This window comes from Oenanthe melanoleuca, chromosome 3, assembly GCF_029582105.1.
Source record: "Oenanthe melanoleuca isolate GR-GAL-2019-014 chromosome 3, OMel1.0, whole genome shotgun sequence".
In the NCBI taxonomy this organism is placed as follows: Eukaryota; Metazoa; Chordata; class Aves; order Passeriformes; family Muscicapidae; genus Oenanthe; species Oenanthe melanoleuca.
Genome location: NC_079336.1, coordinates 51,236,685 through 51,260,787, shown reverse-complemented (window position 1 = coordinate 51,260,787; position 24,103 = coordinate 51,236,685). Strand labels below are relative to the sequence as shown.

Here is a 24,103-nt window from a genome sequence, read left to right as displayed (position 1 = left end):
AATCCCCTTTTGTTTCATCTCATTCTTTTATCATTGTCCAAAGAGAATTTTCATTTCATAATGAAAAACCTGAAAAATTTATCTTTTGATTAAAACCAAAAACTCTTGTCATAATTATTCTTATGCTTCTGCTGTTCCTGCAAAGCTCTGCAGGTGCCAAAACCCGCCCCTAAATCAGCCTTGGTCCCAACAAACAAACTGAAATTTGCCCCTTTCACCTCCCCCTTCTCTGTTTCCATAGGCTGAGGACTAATTGTATGTGGCATTTTGGACCAACTTGTGATTCAGACATTGAGAGATCTGAATCTAGATCCTCTATTCAGAAATAACCAGTCACAGGAACCAGAACATTTTGTTTCAAAACTTATAGTTTGCTTTACAGTACTTTTGGAGTACCCCAGTCAAGGAACACTTGTGAAATACTTCAAGTGAGTAGAAGTGTCTCAAATTGTTTATTTGTGATTTCACTTCAATAGATTTAGTGACATTTTGGCAGCAACTGCCAATCTAGGTATTTAGCCTGCCTAGATAGCTACGTATAACACAGACAAAATCATATTAATCAGCAAGGTAAATAGTGAATTTGACATACTAGAGGCGCTGCAAAAATATTAATGATTAAAGATGCCAGTCTCAGTTCAAGTAATTCCAGTTCCAGGAATCTCCAGTAGCAGGGATATGTGTACATGTGACAGGTAAAACTGTGTTTGTGGAGGATCATAAATCTCATGTTAAAGCAATCTGTTTCCACCACAGGAACCTTAATGTTCATGCGAAACAGGACCCCGTTCCTAATGGCTCTATCCACAAAAAGATTCAATCACTTTGTGTTGATTACTTGCTCCGGATAACAAAACCCCCTTTAAAAAGAGGCAGTTAAAGCTTTCGACTTTTGTGTTTTCTGTCAAGGCACTGAGGGAGGTGAGTGAGGTTTGGGACTGCAAACACTTTCAGCTGTCTCAAAGCTTGTTACATAGGAAGTGAGGCAATTCACAGGGCAGAATACTTTGTACTCCTGGCAGCAATATCTCTCCTTGTTTAAAGCTGCCTTGTTTGCAGAAGGGCCACGCATGGGTGTACATGAAAGCAACTAAAGCTGCTGTTTGCAAGGTTCCCTAAATACATAAACTTTGCCTTGGAATGGAGCAGGGATTTACTTTAATGGTTACAGCAGGAGCAATGTCATTCTTCAATTGAACTCTCGTTTACATCAATATTTAACTTTGAGGAAGGCTAGAATTCAGAGAGATATTACTTTTCCCTCTTTGTTTTAATTAGTATCTTCCTCCTCTCCCAAGATACTTGAAGGTTGTAATGAGAAATATTTAGATCTCTTTCCATATTCACTGAATATACTGATATTATATTTTATTAAACAGTCTCAAATAGCTTACATCCTCTTCTTAATAACCCTATGCATTACAAGCTTCTGTTTCCTCAAGCTACAGACAAATCCTATTACAGGGAGTAGATTAAACTGGGCCTTGACAGATCTTTGCAATTCACTGACAAAAAAGGACAAGTTGTCTTACTAATAAGACTACATCATGATCACACTAATATTATGCATCTCAGTGCTCTCAGATGCAAAAACTTTTATGCAAACCCCCTCCAGCAGGCACATTACCCAAATAAAACCCAAGCAATTTTCTTCTAACAATGAGCTAAACTATCTAGTAGAAAGAATTACTTCAGTTTCATATTGTACCCGAAGGAGCCATCAGTCAACAGCTGCATGCTTGATCATGCCCTCTGGCTCCACATCCGCAAGGGACCCAGCTCATCCAGATTTTCTTTTGCCACTATGAATGATGTGTATACTTTTGTGTACAAACATGAGCCCTGAACAGAGGGCAGAGACAGGGCTGAAGAGACAGAGCACAAAGAAGCATTTTGTTCTATTTTCTCTTAGGCTCCACAGTGTAGCAGAGGATAGACCTCTGGTGATGAATGCAAGGGAAGAGAATCACAGTAAACAGAAAAAACATTGTACCCTTTAAAGAGCTCTGAGCACTCTAATAATGCCTAATTCACAAGGATTTTAACCAACATTTTTTTTAATCAACAGAAACTAACCTAGGTGATTGGGTGCTTGCATTCAGATTTTAAATGGCCATGTGACTTCTTCAAATTATTTTGATGTGCCCAAAGGCAAAGGAAGCTGGTGACATCAACAAGAGACTAGCAGACTAGCTTTCAGGGCAAGTCTGAGAAGAACTTCTTGCAGCAATTCTGTTATCCAGGATTTCCCACTCCTGGAGAACATCTGTGGCAATTAGTATTTGATTCCTTGGACATCACTGCAGGAAAGTTAATAAAACCATAAATAGGATATGCTTCTGAGATTGTGCTCAGACTTTCTTCATGTTGCTGTTAACTGAATAGGGCAAAAAATTCACTTGGAGTTATTTCAGGCAGGGATTATGGCTGGATGAAAATTAGGGGCACAGTAATGAACCTTCTCCATCAGTATAAGCCCCTTCCTTTGGAAAGATTTGAGATGAGTTATTAGTCTCAGGTACTTTTTCCGTGGTGCCCCCAGGATACCCAAGAAATTTCATCTCTTGTGGGAGTGTGAATGTGCAGGTGAAAGAAGAATCTATTCCTTACTGAGCAACAAGTTTTAAATCTCTATTAACTTATCTACTGCTGTATCTTTACCTGTCTAGAATTATAAAATGGTACAGTGGTCATAACACTTTCTTTACAGACTACGGTGTAGATTGTGCAATAGAGACAGAATAAAATGGCTTCAGGATAAAAATGAAAGAGAAAAAAATTTAAAATTAATATATATTAAAAAGTTAATTTTTTAGCATGTTCAACGGTATGTCTGAGTCTTCACACAGGAGTATAGATCCATTTCTTCTGCTCCTTTTGATAGCTATTTATTTTTGTTTTGTGACAGACCAGCAGAAAAATGACCATTTTCAAGTGCTAGTTCAATATAATTTGGGCCAGATATATAAAATTTGAAACATATATATGCAGCAATATAGGATCCTGTTACCAGATCTATTTAGTTGTATTCAGCTTCATGATGTTTAGCCAATTCTAATTCTATTTGTTCTTTGAGACTGGCAGATTCTTAGGTTTTGTTACTGTCCCCCTCATGGTAGTCATACTTGAGTACCACTGACTAGAGTTCTGTCAAATATATTTTGTCCATGATCTTTCTGTAGACTTTTTTTTTTTAAGAAAACATATTATAAAAAAAGTCAGGAATTCAAAGTCACGGTTCCCATGGCAACATTAAGTCTCTCACATTGCATTGTACATGCACTAAAAATAAACATGTAATAAAGTTCTGTATTTTGTATGTCAAGGGGATCAAGTGAATAAGGCCGAGTGCAAGGTCCTGAATGTGAGCAAGGACAATCCCAAGTACAGGCTGGGCACAGAATGGATTGAGAGCAGTTCTGAGGAGAAGGACTTGGGATGTTGGTTATGGAGACACTCGACATGAGCTGGCAATGAGAGCTTGCAGCCGAGAAAGCCAATTGTGTCCTGGGCTGCATCAAAACAAGTGTGAAAGGAGGTGATTTTCCCACTCTACTCTGCCCTTCTTGGACCTCACATGGGGTACTGGGTACTGCTTCCAGCTCTGGGGCTCTCAGCTCTGGAAGGACCTGTTGGAGTAGGCCATAAAGATGATCTGAAGATGAAGTATGTCTCTTCTGAAGACAGACTGAAAGAGTTGGGATTGCTCAGCCTAGAGAAGAGGCCTTTGGGGAGAGAACTTACAGCATCCTTCCAGTAGCCACAAGGCAGCTGCAGAACAATTTACAAGGGCATGTAGTGATAGGATAGGAATAATGGCTTCAGACTGAAAAAGAGTAGGTCTAGATTAGCTATTAGGAAGAAAGTCTTTCCTGTGAGGATGGTGAGGCAATGGAACAGGTTACCCAGGGAAGTTATGGATGCCTATCCCTGGAAGTGCTCAAGGCCAGGCTGGATAGAATTTTCAGTAACCTGGTGCAGTGGGAGGTGTCCCTGCACATGTTAATAGGGTTGGAACTAGATGATCCCTAAGGTCTGCTCCAACTAAAACCATTGTATGATTCTATGAAGTGACTGCAGCTTTCCTTTTACTTGCCTGGGTTTTACAGATTGAAGTTCCCAGTCCCAATATTGCAGCAATGTGCTTTTACACTGACACAGATCTGTAACTTGCAGCATCTATTTACAGCAGGCACATACAATCTGCCGGATGGGCAGCACTGATCTGCACCAGCTGAGCCTGGGACCATCTGCCTGTGTACATTTGGGGGTGTGCTGAGTCTGCAAAGGGGCAGGGACAGCACGTTCCTGAGCAGCACACGTTCTGGGGAGTTCCCTTACAGCTTCAGCAGTGCTAGAAGGAGGGGGCAGGGGCACTGCAGACCTTACCCCACCTGCCATTGGCATATCATCACAAATATCAGCAGGAGCAGCAATACATGGATAACCTGCTTTTCTCTACAGTTCGCAGCCCCTCGGCAGTTTGAAGGTATTTCTAAATGGAAAAATGTATTTTAAAAATAACTATAAATTCCATGCAAATCAAGACCTACAGTGTCTTGAAGTGCAAAATAAGGAATAGCAGCATAAGCAAAGTTCTCCCCTTCATATTGGGAAAGGAAGAAGTGTTTTAGGACATAAATACAATGAAGAACTTGTAGGCATAGAGAAGAATTCTGAAACACTCTTTCTCTCCAGATATTGTAGAAACGAGGACCCAAAGTACATAAGCAGTTCAATATTTCTTCTATAAAAAAGGCATGATACCTTTTATATGAAGGCATCCTCAAAATCATCCAGGTGTCTTATGTTCAGTCACTGAGACACAATTTCCTTTTATCTCCAGAACAAGTTTGTACATGCTTAATGTCCTTCATCTTAGACCATCTCATCTTTAAAGGAGGTGTTGTTTTCTCATGGACTGAAGATGCAGCCTGAAATGCCACATGGCTCTAACTCATGACTAGTCTCTGAGATGCTGTAGTGCTACTAATGCATTCCATAATTGACATTAATACAGTTTTGTTTGACCTGCAGTTACTAAATAAATATTATCCCTTGCATAGCTCCGTTTAAAATAAAAGGATATCTGAAGAACAACTGTGGTATGAGCTGAGTTTAGCTTAAAAACAACCAACTCTTTGTGTTTGAGGGGTTTTTGTTTGCTTGTTTGTTTGTTTTGAATGATTCTAAAAACCAGCATGCAAAGAAAGAAATACTCATGTTTTGTGAAATGAGTTTAATGTAATGACTGTATCTTAAAAATGTGATTCCAGTCCTAGAGGGCAGAAAAACTTTCTGAACATTTCCATGTGACTGGTATGATGTTTGGACTTAGTCAAGTATATCTTGACTCTGAAAGTAGGTTTGTGTCCATTTGCTACACCTCTAACATGAAACAAGAGACATCTCCTACATGTTTAGTATCCAGATTATTTAGAGGCCTCTGAATTTATGAATGTGTGAAACTCAGATGCGTGAAATGCTTTGCTGTGAGTCATCAGAAAAGAGAAGTTGCTTTAGAGCTCTTTGTGATGCGTGCTTGTGCTAATGATGATGGGTGAACCTCTCTCAAAATGCTGCTAGAGTGACACACTTGTGAAACAACACATGTCAACAGAAAAAATAACCCTGAAATGCTGTGACCAGCCCAGCTTCTCACCTACTGCTACAGTAATTCTAACACTACTCCCTGTAATACAGTAATTTTCAGCATAAAATCATCAGTTTTGGGGAATTCATGACTTTTCACAGTCTTTGTCAGTTAATTTTCTTAGTTTAGAATTTTCTCTCATCTATGAAACCACTGAATTCACTGGCCAGGTTTATATAACTAAATATTCATTGAAAGGTGTATGTCTGTGTTGGGGGGAATGTCTATTGCTTCTATACCAAAGGGGCCAAAAATTAGGGTTTTTTTCTTTTTCACAGAAAGCACACACCAAATATTTAGAGCACTGACATTCTGTGTAACAGGTTCTACTGATATAACTGAAGTTTTACTGATGATTGACATAAATTTTCAGGAAACATAATGCTAGACTGGCCCCCTTGGATTGTGTACCTCAAATGAACTCAGATATAGAAACATTTTCCCTTTTCCAAAGAGAAAACTGTGATGGCAGCTGGATAGCAGGGCTGTTTCACACAGATGTTATTGAAAGCAGGGTTTGCATCCTAAATGCAAATCAACATATGGCATACTAGGTACAATTTTATTTTTCTGTCTTTGCTGCTATGTCTGAAGTTATTTATTGCTGGCAAGGCTGAAAAAGGAATAAGGTAGAAAGTATTCCACAGCAACTGCTGTGTAGAACACAGGGATACACTCTCTTTCAAATGGATGCAGTATTTTAAGGTACCCCTGGTGTTCTACAAGTCTAGTGGCATGGATCACAGGTTCACACCTCACCTGCTTCCCTGCAGACTTGCTCTGCTTCAGGTAACTGTTGGATAAGACTCACCTGCACGTGCTGCAGTGTAGAACATTCAGTCATCTTCTGTTCCTGTTTGGTAAGAGATAATGAGAAGTGGTGGTATCTTTCTGCTCCAGTTAGCTATGTCCTGACAAAGGTCTATGCTAGTGGTCACTTAAGGAAAATAAAACCCAAAAATCCATTAGACTATTTTGTCTTGTCTGTTGAATTTTTTATTTATTTTTTTTTTTTTTTACTGTACAACTCCAAACAGACTAACTGCAAATGTAAATTCAGTGTAATTAGATGCATTTTAACCCTTCTCACCTAATGCTTTTATCCCATCAGCACCAAGGACATCCCCAGCTGGGATAGCTTTATCACAAAAGCCTATGCAGCTGGGATGTTTCTGTGGGTTAAGGCAGTGCAAACACCTGACATACAGGACCTGGTATCTGACAGGGCTAATCAGTCAGAACTTGGCTTGTAAACAAAATACCATTTTAACAAACTTTTCATAGTGCTTTGGAAGGGAAATTCTCCATCTAGTAGTCCTCCATCTCTACAGTATTGACCTCACCTGTAGGGCATTCACAATTTCCACATGTCCTGCTGCACTCCTACAGTACTCTGTCATAAGATATTTTTTCAGTTGTTTGCCTTTCTGTTTATACCAGGTGAACTTCTCCAAACTTCACTCCTTGGGAGGTGTCTCATTCTCTTCTTTGCTCTGTGGCCCACAGTCCTTACTGGACATCCAGTGTAGGAAAAAGCAAGGCTGTTGCTCTGCACCCTTCCTGCTCATCTTCCTGCAGCCTTTCCACTTTCTGCTCTTGGCTGCCATTGTATTTTCTTCCAACACTCTGGAAAACCTGGTAGGCTTTTTTCTCTTCTTTCAATTCTCATTTTTTATGGTTTCCTATCTATTTAAACTCCCTGGAAGACTCTTGCAAATACCTCAGTCTCTTACTCCCAAGTTCCTTAAAATTCCTAATAAGAAAATGTGGGTATAAGAACATATTAATTCACTGATGCTTGTGCACTTTTAATTCTTCTATATGTTTAATTCTTTCTTTCTGTATATCTAACTCTCTCATTTCTCTGTAGTTCCAGAGGAATATCTCATTTTTCATGAGATCCATGCCAAGAACTACTTATTTTCGTTCAGATCATCTGATTCTTGCTAATTACTTAAGGGAAAATGATCATGTAATAAACACCTGGAAAGAAGTACAGATGAACTACTGGTCCTCAAATGAATATTTCAGAATATTATAATTGAGCAATGTACATTTGTGACATATCAAATCGAGTAATTATGTAAGTGCCAAAGTTAGATCCTTTTACCTAAAAAGGGCTACTACAAATGTTGTACTTGTTCATTTAAAAGTACTAGAGGAAATACTTGTTTGAGTCAAATACAGAGAATGAGAACCTTCTGAGGAAGAGGTAAGTTACAGACACAAAACTCCAGTGTTGAGAATTACCTGCTGGTACAGAGATTCGAGCTGGAGTAATGAGGTCATTAATTTAATCTTTCTTTAGTTTCTATGCTTTGTGGGTTTGGTTTTTTATACATATTTGCACAGTACCTAACTATAAGTGGGTTCTTCTATAAAACAGTTCACTGTTATAATGGATATCTGAGATGAGGCTAATGCAGAGAGGAGAAATTACAAACAACTCAAGCAGCTAATATGTTGACTATTAATTAACAGGAGTGATTCATTCAGTGTTGTAGCCAGACATAAAACCAGACTGAAAGATGAAAGGGCAGTTTAGAAAAAGACTATAACTTACACAGTTATCAGCTGCAATATCTGAGACCTCGAATACTGGCCTAATTACAGCTCTTCTGAAATGTATCAGGGCCTTATCCTCTACAGGAAGTATTAATAGAAAATTACTTGCCTTTCAAAGCCAGTAAGCCCATCTGCAGGTCCTATATCAGCTCTCACCAGACATATCATTTTACACATGGGTGGTCTGTCATATGATGATTGACTCAATCTTGACAAGAAAAGGGATAGAAAAATTACCACTTTGTGAAGATATGACCACTTGTGACTTTGGCAGGTGGATCAGTACAAATTCCCCAACACCAACTTAATTGCAAATGATAACATTTCCTTAGTGCTTCCATTTTCATAAGCACCAGCCAACATGCTTATCCTTTCTCTGTGAACTAATCCTCTCTTAGATCATGATTCCTGCCATATTTTGTCCATTGGGACCAGCTATAGGTAATACCAATATTCAGTGGCACTGAAGTTACTGAGCATTCCATTGCATAGCAAAGTAGTGCTGAGGAGCACTCTACTACACACATGCAGCTAATTGCAGCTGAGGTATTTCTCACTGTCAGCAGGCTTATCACATTTCCACTCTTTTACTAAGGTGATATGTGTGTATGTTCAAAGGCAAATGAAAAACTCCTCTGCCAGGATACTGGCACCCTGGATTATGAGCAGAAACAGTGATGAGCAGGTGGTTTGAATACCAAGACTTCGCCAAGCTTAAAAAAATAAAAAAGCTTTTGCCCAGGATTAGGATATTAACAAAATTATCTAGGATTAAAATCACTCAGACCACAGGGGGGACTAAGCCAATTCTGAACTGAGTCTATATGATATTCAAATTTCGTCAAATCATAATTTTGATATTTTTCCTCCCCAAAGGCTGCCAATTGACCATTTGACTGAGATACTCGGTTGAGGTGCTGTAGCTGGTCACAAGCACTATTGCTAAGCTTGCCTGCCTTGTTTCTCTTGTTAAGGAAAAAAATTCTATTCTTGCCTCTTAGAATTCATCATAAACAAAAAGCAGGAGGTACTACTAGAGCTAGAGGGGCCAAAGCTTACTCATATTTATTTACAAAACAGATGCTTTCCAAAAAGGAGGTACAAGAAGGAGCACAAACACTTAGTTGCAAGATCAATCTCTAGGCTATGTTTTAAAATAACCTTTCAGTGTACCTGAATGTCACCGAAGCAGAAAAAAAAAAGAAATCAACAACTGCAATCTCACTTGAATAGCAAAAACTGGCAGATGTGGCATCTGAACATTATCACTACTAAGGAGAAACAGTAAGTCTCTCAGTGTGGGACACTTTTTTGTTTGTGTTAATTATATTAATTAGAATTAGAACTTCCACCACTCCAATTTCTTGCAGCTGTGTGGTGCTAGCTGCTATTGTTAGCACTCACGAAAAATACTCCAACAGAGGGCACCAAGAAAATTACTTACAATCTGAACACCCACACAATCCTGTCACATTGGAAAGACTGCAGACAGCATAACTAATAAACTTATTGTGCTATTTTGAAAGAATAATAGCATGTTTGAAGAGACCACATTAACCCTGTTGTAAAGTATTGATTGCACTCTATAGTAAAAGAAATGAAACAACAAAGACATAGTGTTTTAATTCTTTTCCTATTTGCTCTTGCTAGTTTTACTCTTTTTCAATTTACACCTATATTTGAGAACACAGAGAATGTATCACCTATGGTTCACAAAGGCAGCTTTATTTTCATAGACACTTTTTCAGCAACTTGATGTTTTTATGATTATAGTTCAATTCAAGCAAGTGGTTGTGAATATGAAAGAAATTCCTGTCTAAAATTGCTTGAATCCTGTTTATCATGTTTCCTTCTCTTTTAAAAAAAGAGGCAATTAAAATGTCAAAATGTGTCATCTGATTGGTTCTGGACATTTCAGTTTAGACATGTTGCCAAAAAAAGGTATAATTATCTTTTCAGTCTCTAAGAAAATGCACTAATTTCACATCAGTTCATTACAAACAGGCAAAGCAAGTAGTGTCTTCTGCAACAATTTGCTGCTGTTTCAAAAGCACATCTGCTTATCTATGTCTAAAATACAATGCCACAGTGTAAAACAGTTATAGATCAGGCTTAGGAAAATATTCAGGATTATTTTAAGATTTAACATTTTCACAGCATTTAAAGCACTGATCTTCTCATTAAAATATTCAGATTCAGTTAATTCTACTAGATTTGATTAACCTGATAAAAGCTACTTTCTTTTTCTGTGCTAAACTGTGAATTTAAAGGCAAGAGCAAAACTGAATTAGCAGAGAATGATGGACAATGGAAAGAGCATCTTTTATAAACACCAATACATAAAATCAGTTATCACTCTGCCATATTATGAATGAACAAAATTTGTAATCAGTCTATGAGGTGATTTCATATATATAAAATCACTTCACCTTTTTTTTTATCTCCTCAAATGGTTCTTTTAAGAGCATGATTCCTGTAATTGCATTTCCTTCCTTTTCTATGAGAGTATCTGTAAAGACATTTGGCATCTCATCAGCAAAAACAGCAGATGGAGAAAGGCCTTCCTACGTGCTCTGTCAAGGGAATTGCAAGTTTAGGTGGGGTTTTAATAGACATCAAGGATTTAGTGACATGCCAAAGATTGCATGCCTTCACTGTGCTTATTATTTGTGCCTTTCTCTTTTAATAGAAATGAAAACAATTACTGTGCAGAAAACATTTAGCTTCTCTCTGAGAGTATCATACCATATGGTATGGGGGATGTATAGCTGACAAAATGAATGTAAAAATGAAGCACATACACTTCAGATGATGCTAGTTGAACTAAATTTATGCGTGAAATTTTAACTGAACTGATAGGAAAGTTTACAAATAGCAAAAAAATTTCCTATGTAAAAAGCACTTCAAGTAAAACATTAAAATACTTGTTAGTGAGTTTGGCTTTATTTAAAAATGGCTTTGGGGGCCAAAGAACATTTAAACAGACAACTAAGTAAGCACTGTAATTATAAGAATAAAAATCAACAGAGTTTTTCAAAATAACAGTTTTGTTATCACATGATAGCACATGAAATTGCAAACAGAGCACACTCTTTTCTCAATTACTGGGAAAAGAGATTTTCCTGATAGGACATGAAGGCATAGATGAGGCATGAAGATATTTGTACTGGTCCTTCCTGTGCAGACTATATCTTGGATATTTCTCAGGGAGACATTAAAAAAACCTGTATCTGATAACTTAAACCCTCAGAAATTTTAACAAAAAAGCCCTCAAATTATCTTGAATTTGCAATTTCTGTGAGTCAATAAATGTGCTCCTAGAAAGTTTATGAATGTTCTCAAAATCCTACAGGACATGAAGTCAGTGCCAAAATTCTCCATCGGGCATAGATGTGAAATGCTTGGGCTGTTACAGATTCTGGAGCTGGATGAAAAGGTTTTGTAAAGGGCCCTCAGCAGCCTAGTCTCTTTCAGTCTTTCATGGTATGAGTTCCCTCCTTGTCTCATAGAATAGAGAGAATTTCTGCCATGCTTGAGAATTCAGTGAGAAAATAGAGAAGTAAGAGAACTCAGCATTAGGTAGATCTTCATTGACATGGTGACAACATTCACATCCTTGCAGCAAATGTTATTTGTAGAAAGTGGGAAAACAGAAAGAAAAAAAGAAGATTAAATAAGATTTGGGGACTTTGGGAATAGTGTAGCATTGAAATGTTAGTTCCAGTGTTGTAAAAGCACAGGGGAGTTGTACCAAGAGCACTGCAGCTGCAGGAAGATCTCTTGAATCAGGTTTCAGACAGCTCAGTATCTGGGTGCACAGGGGAGAAACATGAGCTATTAATTGCAATATTAATCATATATTACCACTGTATTATTGCAATGAATTATGTCACCTCATGTCCAAGACCAAATGTCAGTAATTTCTGCAACTGCTGAATTCCTTGCAGCAAATTGCTACAAAACCTTATCTTCAGGGGGAAAGAAATGTAAAGGTATATTTCAGTCAAGCTGCCTGAGCAGATCCCTGACTAAAATTCACAACAGTCACAGAATTTTATACTCACTTTCTGAGTACTAAACACCACGCATAAGGCACAAAGAAAGGTCTTGAGGAGTTTCTCTGGTAACCTTTCCTATGCATGTTTTTTCCTGACTTCTCTTTATCTTTGATCCCAAGATTAGTCCAGCCTCTATATCATCCTCTCCCTCACCAGTGCCAAGGACAGCTGCATGCCCAGGCAATGTTCTCCTTTTACTGCCCCCACCCCACAATGATGCTTTCATTTTGGCTTCCTTGAAATGGGAATGTGCTAAGAAACCAATGATTTACATTGCTGGTGTACTACTTCCCAAAACAGTACTAAAGCATTTTATGATCTGTAAACCTTCTAATCTACACCTTTGAAAATCTTTTGCAATGATCAGTGTGCAAATAGCACGCTCACCATGTTCAGAGTGCTCCACCCACTACCCTAGATTTTATAGCTGTGCATGAGGAGTCACAAAAAACTCATAGTACATCTCCATCCGTTTCAAAGAGGCACCAAAGCATGAAAATGAATGTGATCAGTGCCACGTATCATTGCCCAAGATTGCTTTTCACATACAAACAAATGCAGAAAACAACCTCTTTCTTTTCCTTTCAAAAAAGGAGCACTCTGAGTAGCTGAAAGGCTTAGGTGTTTGGGTAAAAGACATTTGTCTATGAAATACAGTTCAAATTCAGTCAGAAAGTTGATGTTCTCAGACATCCAGATCACAGAAACTGCCATTGCTGTGGTGTGTAGCTTTGGCAAAGAAAAAGGATTTCATAACCTGGATAACTAAAACAACCTCTAGTATCCTATATGTTTCCCTGGCCATGCAGAATAGGGCTGAAACATATTGGTAAAATATCTCATGGAGAGCTGCATTTTTGTTAGTTGCAATGTATCTGTACTGGGGATAAACAGAGGGCTTTCAGTCTCCCAGGGCTGTCAATCTGTCATCTTACACACACAGAGAGAACAGGTTTTGCCTTTTAAAGAAAGAACACTGTGAACAGAAACTCATCATTAATCAAGGCTTATTTCTCTGTGTGAAGAAAAAAAAAGCAGTCAAGTTACCATCTCCACATTTGGAACTCTATTCCACTTCACAAGCTGTGGGTAAAGAATATAAAGTAGAACCAGAAAGTTTGTCCTCAGAGAGAGGAAAAAGAAACACTCAGGTCTCTGTGTGGGATATGCTGGTCTGTGGAAGTTGAATAAACTTGTACAATACACAATGCAATGACTCACAGTGCTTGATGGAGGAGCACTCTATGCTATCCATCAAACATTTGCTTCAAGACAATCCTTGAAACTTTGAACACAGCAGGATGAGTAGATCACAAACCTCTCTGTAATCCCTGCATGCTGCTAGACACTCTACCTGCCTTATAGCAACAGTGGTTATAAAAAACTCTCCATGTGCTAACCTGAAATAAATTAATGAGACTGCTGATAATTTATGACTGGCTAAGTAGGCTTCCACTTTGTGATCCCAAAGACTTGTTGGAGTACTCATTGTAAATGTAAGCCAACAGAATAACCTATCTCCTCCAGGTGTTAGAAATGCAGATTTCATTGTAAATCAGTCATGACTAAAATCCCTGACAGCTGATGATTAAAAAATTGCAGTAAAAAGAATTTTAACTTAAGTGCTTGCTAACAATATGTTCTTAATAATTTTATTACTGACAACCCTCTCTGAGATCTGTAGTATATAGATAAAACAGTAATTAGTGTAGGCAAAAGCAAAGACTAATTTAGAGAGATATTAGCGAGAGCAATTTTTCCGACTTAAAGGTTGAAACATTTTCAAAATTAAGTTGATTAGTCATTGAAACCTATTACAAGGTGAAGTGTTGGTTAAAGACAGACTCTAAAAAAATAGAGATTGAAACCTTCTTCAGGCCTTTAATTTAGCTGAACACAAGTGTGGTCATTTAAAAGAGGGTGCCATTGGATGACACTACTGCTGATGCTGTTACACATAAAGCACACAAATCATCCATTCTTGGCCTTAAAAGCTAAATTTTGAAATCTCAACATTTTTACCACTTTGAGTGATTTAATATGTATTTTTCTCTTCCACATAGTTTGAAAATGCTCTCAGGAAGGGTGCAGGGGAAAGCAGGGAGGAAGGGCAGAGTGTTATGAGATCTGGCCCAGTCTAGCAAACTATTATCATCAGGCATGATAAATGAGGCTCTGCTTTCAGTGGAACTGTTCACAGTACCACGTGGAGAACCTCTGTTGCTGGACAGAGCTTTCATTGATTATGTAACAACCAAATAACCAGCCCTGAAGCTCTACAAAATGCATCATCTGAGTGCATTGAAAAATAGAGGGAACATATATTCTCTAATCTTTATGTGTGTGGATGTTACTTGTAACCTCAAATGCAAAAATGTAGGCAGAAGTGAGATTTTAACAGACCATACTCCCTAATAAATGAAATATTTAGCACTCTGGAATTAACAATTCTAATCATAAATGCCAGGCAACCACTTTTGAACTGCTACCATAGCTAATTACTCCGGTGGGAAAGGAAACAGCAGAAAGGGCATTTCAGCTGTGCAAGGACAGGTTCTCTCTGAATTTATATTTTGTCCAAATAAAACCTGTATGGAGTTCATGGGAATATTAACCCTTCCTTCTTAGGAACTGAAGTGTTTCTGATAATCATATTTTTCTCCCTACTGAATAGTGTTTTTCTCCAAGACTAACATAATTTATATTTATAGTTTTCTTTTCGTTTTTTTTTTTTTTTTTTTACTTTATCATTGTCCATTATCTCCTCTGGGAAAACTATTTAATGATATTGTTGCCTTAGTGATGTTATAACTAGTGCTGTCATTACAGTGGTGCCACATGGTGAGTAGTCATTAAGTGCTGGCACTCAGGTGGGCACTGCAAAAGGAGCAAACAACAAGCTACCTCCTCTCACTGGGACACCAAATGAAACAAACATGCCAAAATATTGTGAACAGGACCCAGGAGGTATTTTGGCATTTCCTGGAGACTGAAATATTAGTGACTGAGAAAACCTGAAGATCAGGTCCACTAGAAGTTATGTAATATTTTTTTGGGACTCAAATTCATTCATAATGCTTCCTTTGAGGTATCTGAGACTTAAAGAGAGCCCTGTTCTTCTTTGGAGTATAAGCAGCCAAGAATGGGAAGGAATAAACTAAAATGTCGAGAAAACCAGGCCAAGATCCTACACATTGTCTTAGGTCTCCTGGACCAATTTTGAGTTAGGAAGATAATAAGCCACCCAAACCCAAGCTGAAGGTGAAAAACCACCAATCCTTCATATAGAAACAACACCTTGTAAATTGTATCAGTGTTACTTCTGCCATCAGTACTACAAAGATTTGTATTTCAAATGTCCCTGCCTAGAAGAAATGGCAGTTGAAGAATAGGATGGGATAATGCAGGGTGCAACAATAAAATGTCTTGATCTGGTTGTCTAATCTGGAGAAATTACCCTCTTGTAGGACAAAGGAAGATCCATAAGCACATTTCAATCTGCAAATATTATTTGCAGATATTATATCTGCAAATATTTCTGAGAACTTGAGGACTGTGGTTAGTTTGAGGGAAGTGGCATCTGGAAGGAGTTAGGCAAAACAAAGGATATGGGCTTATTTACAGCACATAAAATGATGGTAATGTGCAGTATATTTGTCACAGATTATGCAGATTGACATTGCATTTGCCATAGGTAATCTTAAACTATTCTACTGTCCTCTAGTCTGTCATTGTTGAGATAAAACAGTAATACAACTCAGCTGAGTAAGTGAAACCCATAATAGCAATGAATCATCCCAGTAAAGACAGAAGAAAAGCACCCAAGTTCTTCCAGATTATTCTACATAAAATGTAAAGTAATTTTCCTTTGATCTTTATTGAAAGGAAGGGAGATTCAGAATCCAGTGGAGATACATTTTTAAAACTAAAATAAACTATTGGACCAGGTAAAAAAATTCTCTCAAATAAATGCCTGAATGAACCTTTTTTCCAAGATACAATAAATTCTGTAACAAGCTTCCAGGTAAACCCCACTAATTCTGATCTATAAAGTTTTTACTTTTCAACACCCTCCAGACTCAAATATAATCATTGCTAAATGTATTAATGTATCCTGTTTCAGGTAGCATTGTCTTCCACAATGCTTCTCTCTCCAACTTTTCTGATTTGTTCCTATGAAGTTATTCTAGAGAAGGAAAAAATCTTCCAGGTATTACACAACTAAATCTGGATATAAGAAATGTAAGTTTTAAATTTAGAACATTAAAAAAAAAAAAAAAAAGAAAAAAAGGGGAAAAAAGAAGAATAGAACATGCAGCTTCAACATCCTGACATACAGTAATTCAGAGTGAGTCACTTTCTATCCAGCAAAGACAGAGTATGGTAATTCAACTCCTGGTAAACTCTGGGCAGAAGGTAGCCTACTTTGAATAAGATAAATACACATCTATTATTGGAATAAGTAGCCTTTTCCATTTTAGTAGCTTATTTTTAAAACTGAGAATTGAAAACTTAAAATGAAGGAACATAAAAGCAGAAACTTAGGTCTTTATGGTACACATCTGAAAGTGACACTGAAATCTTGGAGTTAAAGTACACAAAACTGAGGTAGTAATATTCTAAGGACAACCAGAATATAGCTGTCAGACCCCAGAGACAAAGCCTTTATGAGTCTGTAAGATTTATCTGATGAGACTTTCCACTTTTGAAGAGAAGTTTAGTAGCAGACTTATGGAAGACTGTTCTAATAGAAAAAACTTTTGTGGAGTGACATGAGCAATTGGTATACCAGACATCAGTTATGACTTGTGAATCTGCTGAGTATGTATTAATGTATCTTGATTAATTTCCTTTGGGGATGAAATCTTCCTAAAACTATAGACAAGACAGTAAACATGATTTTTTAGCAATTGTTTCTGCAAAAGTATTTTCTAAGCATTAACAATTCCTCAGGTTTATATGAGATAAAGAAATAATATGTATTCCTCCTTTTTTTGAGAGGTCATACATCTGTACCTTAGCTGACAAATTTACATCACAGGCTGAAGAAGAGGGGGCTATATTTGTTTAACATATTTCCCTGCACAGATCTCCTTTTCCCTCTAGGTAATATCAGAAAACCTCTGCCAGATGTGAACTTTCCTTTTCTGGTGGACTGTCACTGATCAGCAGCAGAGCCACAGATATGAAGTGCATATAGATGGGACCCAGTTTTGCATTCAGCTGGAAACCTGTGAGATTGCAAAAATAAATGTGAGTATAGTCCTGGACTTAAAATATCTTTAATCGTATTCCTGTTCCCTTGAGCATGGACTGACTGATTGCAGATTCCAGTTTTTATTCCTGGCTATCATTAAAATTTGTGAGGGTAAGGTGGAATCGTATACTGTGCTTCTTCAGCCTCTTTCTTATTCAAATCATAGCCATCTCTTGGTTAACAGGAAGAAACCTGAATTAATTTCTTTATAATGGACAAATGTGCCAGAGCATTGGCTAATGTTTTTTATATTGTCACTTACTCATGGTTGTTTATGCTCAAGGTTGTTTTCTTTAGACCATTTTATATTCGGGCAGACTTCTCAACACCCTCATATATATCAATTTCCAATTAACAAGAAGAGGTGGAAACAAAAATCCGGATCTCACAGAAATTTGGAACACACCACTGTAAAACCAACAGCTAATACAGGGAGACTAATTGCTCTCCTCCAAGCCAATTTTGGTAACAGGTTTTACCATAATCTGTAGAGGACATTTATGCCTGGATAAGCCAAACAAAGTCACTACCTATTCCATCAGACCTGCTCAACACTACAGATTTGTGCATTACTTAAAAATCATTTGTGATTGATAAGCTTTGCTTATTCCACTTCAAGATTTTCTGTTATAGGTCTTTTTTCAGATGAGAGTTTGACAATGTGTGCTGTTGAGGATCTAATGGTAATCTCAAGAACAGTATACCCATTAAGGGAAGGAAGACTGAATTCTCAATTTATTGTACTAGTAAATAATTAATTTGCCTCCAAGCCTCCTTAATAAACTGATCATTGAATGTACACAACTGGACATAGCAGCCCTGTGAGAGGTCTTGAGGCTATGGATGACTTGTATGCCATTACTCTTCCTAGATAAATCTCAACATTCAAACAAAGTTGTTGATTTTTTTTATCAGTAAAGGGGCTTATGGTTTGACATTTACAAATGCATTTGAGATGTCTCTTTCTATGAGATGTCTCCTCTGCAACCCTCAAATCTCTTAAACTTTGGGGGGAAAAAATCTGGAAAAAGCGATATCATAGAACTGTAGAAAGGATGTTAAAAATCACCCAGTTCCCTGTCCCATGGGCAGGCATGCCATCCACCAGACTAGGTTGATCAGGGCCCCATCCAGCCTGGCCTTGAACACTTCCAGGGATGAGTCATCCACAGTTTCTCCGGACAACCTGTTCCTGTGTCTTACCACTACCACAGTAAAGAATTTCTTCCTAGTATCTGATTTAAACCCACTTTCTTTCTATTTGAAGCCATTTCCCCTCTCCTATCACTACATATTCTTGTAAGTAGTGTCTCTTTATCTTTCATGTATACTGTCCTCTAGTAAAGGAATTAGGTCTCTTCAAAACCTTCTCTTTTCCAGGCTGAACAAGTCAAATTTCTTAGCCTTCCCTCATAGGAGAGGTTCTCCAACCCTCTAAAAATCTTGATGTCCCTCCTCTGGACTCACTCCAGCAGGTCCATGTCCTTCTGGTTTTGGGACCCCAGAGCTGGATGCAGCAGTGCAGGTGGGGTCTCACCAGAGCAGAGCACAGCAGAGGGGCAGAATCCCCTCCCTGGCCCTGCTGTCCACACTGCTTTGGGTTCAGCCCAGGACACAACTGGCTTTCTAGGCTGCTAATACATGTTTCTGGGTTATGTACTGCCTCTCATCCACCAGCACCCCCAAAATTATATTTAAGTGTTTCAAGGCCTATCACTTGACAATTCACAGACTGCATGCTCTTTAAAGGTTCTCAAGACAAAATTACCCAGTACTGCATCTCTTTTTTATGCACAAAATATCTCCATGTTTCTGAAGTAATACCATTTGATTTATCCTGATCACAGGCAGCTATTTAGCCCCAAAATCTACTGCTAAAATGCTAGCTCTAGAAAACCAATCTATATATTTTCCTTTTATATTCATTTTTCTAACAGCTTCTTGTTTTCACTGAATCAGATTAACATCTGCAAGACCTCATCCAACTCAACCATTCTCTCCTGTTGGATCTCTTTGTCTACTGCACTTCAGATGCTCTAAGACTATCTGTCCATTTTTCTTCACAGCTTCTCACGAATCTTTGCAGGGCACATTGAGTGTCTTTTTGGAGCTATTCCAAGACCTGAGAGAACAACTTCAACTGAGTTCAAGCTCAGCTTTAGTGTTGTGGACTTTAAAGCTCTACATGCTTTCAAACCACTGCAAGCAGCAGGTACAGGTACAATAATCTAAAAAAATTGGGCAATCAGTACAGCAGTGCAATGTACTTCTGCAGGTCCTCAGAAACTTCTAAAGTCTTTCTGCTGTCTTCTCCAATGTTTCCTCCTAAGTTTCTAGTGAGGAATAGGAGCATGAAGGTGCAATGAATGGAATGGGGGTAGAAGTAGACTGGTAAAAGGCTCACAGGCAATGTGGAAAGGTGCATTTGCTTAAACACATACATACAGAAAATGTGTAACAAACACTTGTTTAAAACCAAGTGGTTCTGAGGAATTTAATGACTTCATAATCACTGGTCAATGAATCACTTATTTTGAGTTTCAGCTATTAGCTGTCTTCCAGACACCGTCTCTCAGTGTCCCTTGCCTTAGCCAAATCTTTTCTTACAGAACAAGACCCTAGTAAAACAGAGACTTTTACAGAGCTTTTTCTTTGATAAGGAGACAAACTCAAAGAACAAGTTTCTTTCTGGGCTGGGTGTGAAGAATGCACAGTACAATGTAATTTTGAAGGGATGGAATTCAGTAAAACAATTTATTTCAGAACAAGGCCATGCCTTGCTCCTTCTTGAAGGCTATTCCCGTGCTATATTTCAGTTGTCAACTATTTTCTCTGCTCAAAGAAAAAACAAGACAGTATTTGGTCAATAACAGGAAATATGCTCTTTTTTAAAAAAAACACAGGCTATTTTATCAAAACTGCAGAAATGACAAGCAGACCCAAGTAATATCCTATCTCTGGATGGATGGTGGAAAGTTCTACCCTGAAAGGTGAATATTGCCAAGAATGGTGGTCAAGTGAGAATGGGGTGCTCAAGATGGGAAATTATAAAATTATAGCATAGAATAACAGAATCATTAAGGTTGGAAAACACTTTCAAAATCCCTGAGCCCACTCTCTGACTGAACAAAATGCACAGTCTCTGTAGTCACACAAGCCTGTCACTAGCTTTGGTGACAGGGGGCTGAGGAATGTGAGAAGAGCTGCAGAGACACCCCTGTCACAGGGCAGTTCACCTGTTGCCTGTCCTGGTCTCACCATGCACCACAAGTAGCGGGGTGGATGTGGGATGCTCCTAATTGGAAGGTATTATTCAGGTCCACCTGTGCACACATAATATACATCAGTGAATTCCCATGCTTTTTAGACCCTCTGACTGCCCCACATTTTCTTCCAAAGAGCAGCTGTATAAGGGGAGGCTGTTGAAAGGCCTTACTAAGACTCCCAGCATTGTCTCTTCCTCTTCAGTCCAAGTATTCATGGTTTCTTAAGACAAGAGTGTTGGCTGCTGATTCTCTGTGAAATTAGTATGCTCTCAAAAAGCCTCTGTGAGTACTAGGTTTTAAAATGCTGCATTTAATTAAAATTTGAAGTGTATTTCATAGAGGTATTCTTTTCAGAAGTCAAAGTACAATGAAACCCCTGCCATGGGCATTGTTGGATAACACCAAGAAAACCTCAATCAATACAATTCTCAATATTCTTTAGGATCTCTAGCCTCGAAGAGACAGAACTTCAAGGCCTGGGATCTTGCTAAGGCTCACAAAATAAATGAGCAGATTTTCTCAAAGGAAGCAAATGTGTAGAGGGGTGAAAATTTGGATGGGAGCAGCAGGATAATGAGAATACTTGACTATCTTTTTTAGAAAAATTCCATTTAAATCTCTCCAAATCCCCTTGTGCTCTAGGAGAGTGGTTAAAGGTTCCTGAAAAAGAAAAGAAGGAAGAGGGAAATATTTTTCTTGGTTAGGAATATATAATCTACTATAACATATCTAGACTTTACATACTGTTCAGATACCACAGGAAAATACCATGTTAGATGTGGATTCTCTCATATAGCACTGAAATATTGCTAATTTAAGATATTTTGCTCTGAAATGATATATTGTGCTAGACATCTGTCAGTCATTACAGATATAATTAAGTGATAGTCTGTGTTAAAAAAATACTTTATGACGGGCTTAGCAACACCCAAAAGTATAATGGGAAAGTTTTAACTGGGAATGAAAAGAGGGTAGAGGCACCTAGTAGAGTTTCAGAACCAGTTTGTTGAAACTGACAGAGATTTATTTGGCACTTTATTTAGATGTTGCAATTATTAAGATAAAGACTGTACCTTCCTTAAGTTCCAAATAGCCCTCAGGCTAGAGGGAAAGATGTTACTGTGGAGAGTCTCCATCTTTCTGCTATTATATTAGCCTTGCATTTAGCATACAGTTTGTTAGCTCAGACAGTTTTTCAAAGGCAAGCAATATAGATTTGCTTGCTCTTAATTGAAAATGTGAAAACTGTAAAACATTTAGAGCTCTATAAATATAAAAACTGAAATAAAAAATAAATCCATTCATGTCATATAGCATAAAAGACCCCTCAAACCTGAAGTGTAAGTATTTGTCAGGGTGCCAAGTACAGTAGAAGGACACAGAGTGAATTCACATAATAGTTCAACAGATGCACACACACCTGAGGGAAAAGTGGAGTCACACGCACATCTCACCCCTACCACTCAAGCCTGAACTCTCTAGTCAAGGGAATAATAGCAATCAAAATACTTTTTCTTGCTTTTTTTATAGCAACATAATATGGGATAATGGGAAAGGATGAAATCTCAAGAGACTCCTATTGGAACATATGCAAGGTGTCTGGATAAAGCCCAGATGATTGAACATCATCAGTGGGATCCATTACCTCAGAGCAATGAAATAAGCAACAGCCTGGAGCTGCACATTCACCATCACCTATCAACCTCCACCCCTCTCCAGACATGGCAACCAGCAGTGCTGACCACTGGAGATAGCTGCAATCCTGTCATGGAGGAAAAGGGGAAGGAGACATTAGTCTTCCTTCCCTCTGCCCTCCCTAACAACTAATGAGTTGTTAGGCTTGAAGTCACTTTTACAGTGTTAGTTGTATAGCTGCCAGCACAAGAGAAGGCATCAGGTACCCTATACTCCCTCACACCAATATAACTTGGTATATCTTTTTCATTAGCAACAAAATGGTGAATGTATCCTCAAGCATCAGAAGCTGGGCTGGCACACTTCTTTCACCTTGCTCAGAAAAATTTCCCATCTGGTACATGGCCCATTCTTCCTGAAATACTGGGTGTCATGAGATCATCTCACACAGCTCCCTTTCTTCTTGAAGTTCAAACAAAGAGTCAGTGTTCACTGAAGCACATCATTTACAGTTCAGGGTAAGCATGCAAGTGGGTTTTCAGCCACTCCACCCAAATGAATGACAGGGTTTTCCAGGTGTAGAGTTTTTTTGGTATTGGGTGTGTGTGAACTACATGGTATTTTGTATAACACGTTGTGATTCACTTTTAATTTTTTTTTTTTCCTGCAAAAATCTGAGGGCTTGTGGGGCTTAAAGGCAAACCTATCAATTGCCAGACAATGGCTGGAAAGGATTTTGAATCACAGCAAACCTTTGATGAACCTGGATTGAATTTCGAATTTGCAATAAAACCTGTGAGTTTCCAGTGGTTTCAGGTTCAGTTGTAATCATTATACAGCATCTCTAATTACAAGTTGCCATGCGAGAAAGAAAATCTAATAAAAAATACGTTAAAACAATTGGAGGAGTTTGTGTTTATTTGAACAAAAATTCCAGCACTGACTTTCTCTGTTATTCCAAATTTTTTTTTTTTTTTTTTTTTTTTTTTTTTTTGAGTTCTAAGCTCTTGAAGCTTAAGGACCTGCAGTGCTTTTAGAAACAGAGAACGAGGCCTTTATTATAGGGCATACCTGGGATCTGGATCAGGAGAGAGTATCCTTTATCACAACCCACGGGTGTCAGAGTCTCACAGCTGCACACAGACCTGTCTGAGAGGTCAGATAGTGATCACGCGTGGAAATGATAGGATAATGGCAACACTGTTTATTACCATTCCAACAGAGAACAATGAGCCTTTACTGGCGTTGGGAGCCAGACAAGTGTTGCCAAAGAAAGCAAAACCACGAACCCTGACTCGAGGATACAGCCAGGCTGTTTGATGCGCTGATAATACCACGCTCGCCGCCCGATCCGTAGCGCGTTTCCAAGAGCGGGATGAGCCACCAGATCCCAGCCGAGGCGTGGGGACCTTCCCCCGAAAGCATCGCCCGAGCCCCGCCGCCCCCGGCCGCGCTCCCTGCCCCGACCTCCCGCCCCGCCGGCTCAGCCGGCGCCCGCTGCCTTCCGCCCCTCTGCTCCTTCTCCTCCAGCAGCGGCAGGTTCCCCTCGGGCCGGAGGTGGAGAACGGGGGGCTCGCACAACCGCCTGTAGCAGCTCCCGTGCCGTGCTGAGCCGAGCCGAGCCGAGTCGGACTGAGCCAGGCTGCGTCGTGCCGGAGAGCGCGGACAA

At 38.7% G+C, this 24,103-nt stretch overlaps 1 long non-coding RNA gene across 2 annotated transcripts; it reads left to right on the top strand.

Annotated features, from left to right (window-relative positions):
- Positions 1–248: 248 nt before the first annotated feature.
- LOC130251090 (uncharacterized) lies at positions 249–23,316 on the top strand. Of its 2 annotated transcripts, none has more exons than XR_008840091.1 (6): positions 249–428; positions 17,383–17,529; positions 18,914–19,058; positions 19,620–19,745; positions 20,437–20,523; positions 22,330–23,316. It is a non-coding gene; the product is annotated as an uncharacterized LOC130251090 (long non-coding RNA). The 2 variants fall into 2 exon arrangements; XR_008840090.1 differs by having other exon boundaries at positions 19,600–19,745.
- The last annotated feature ends 787 nt before the right edge of the window (positions 23,317–24,103 follow it).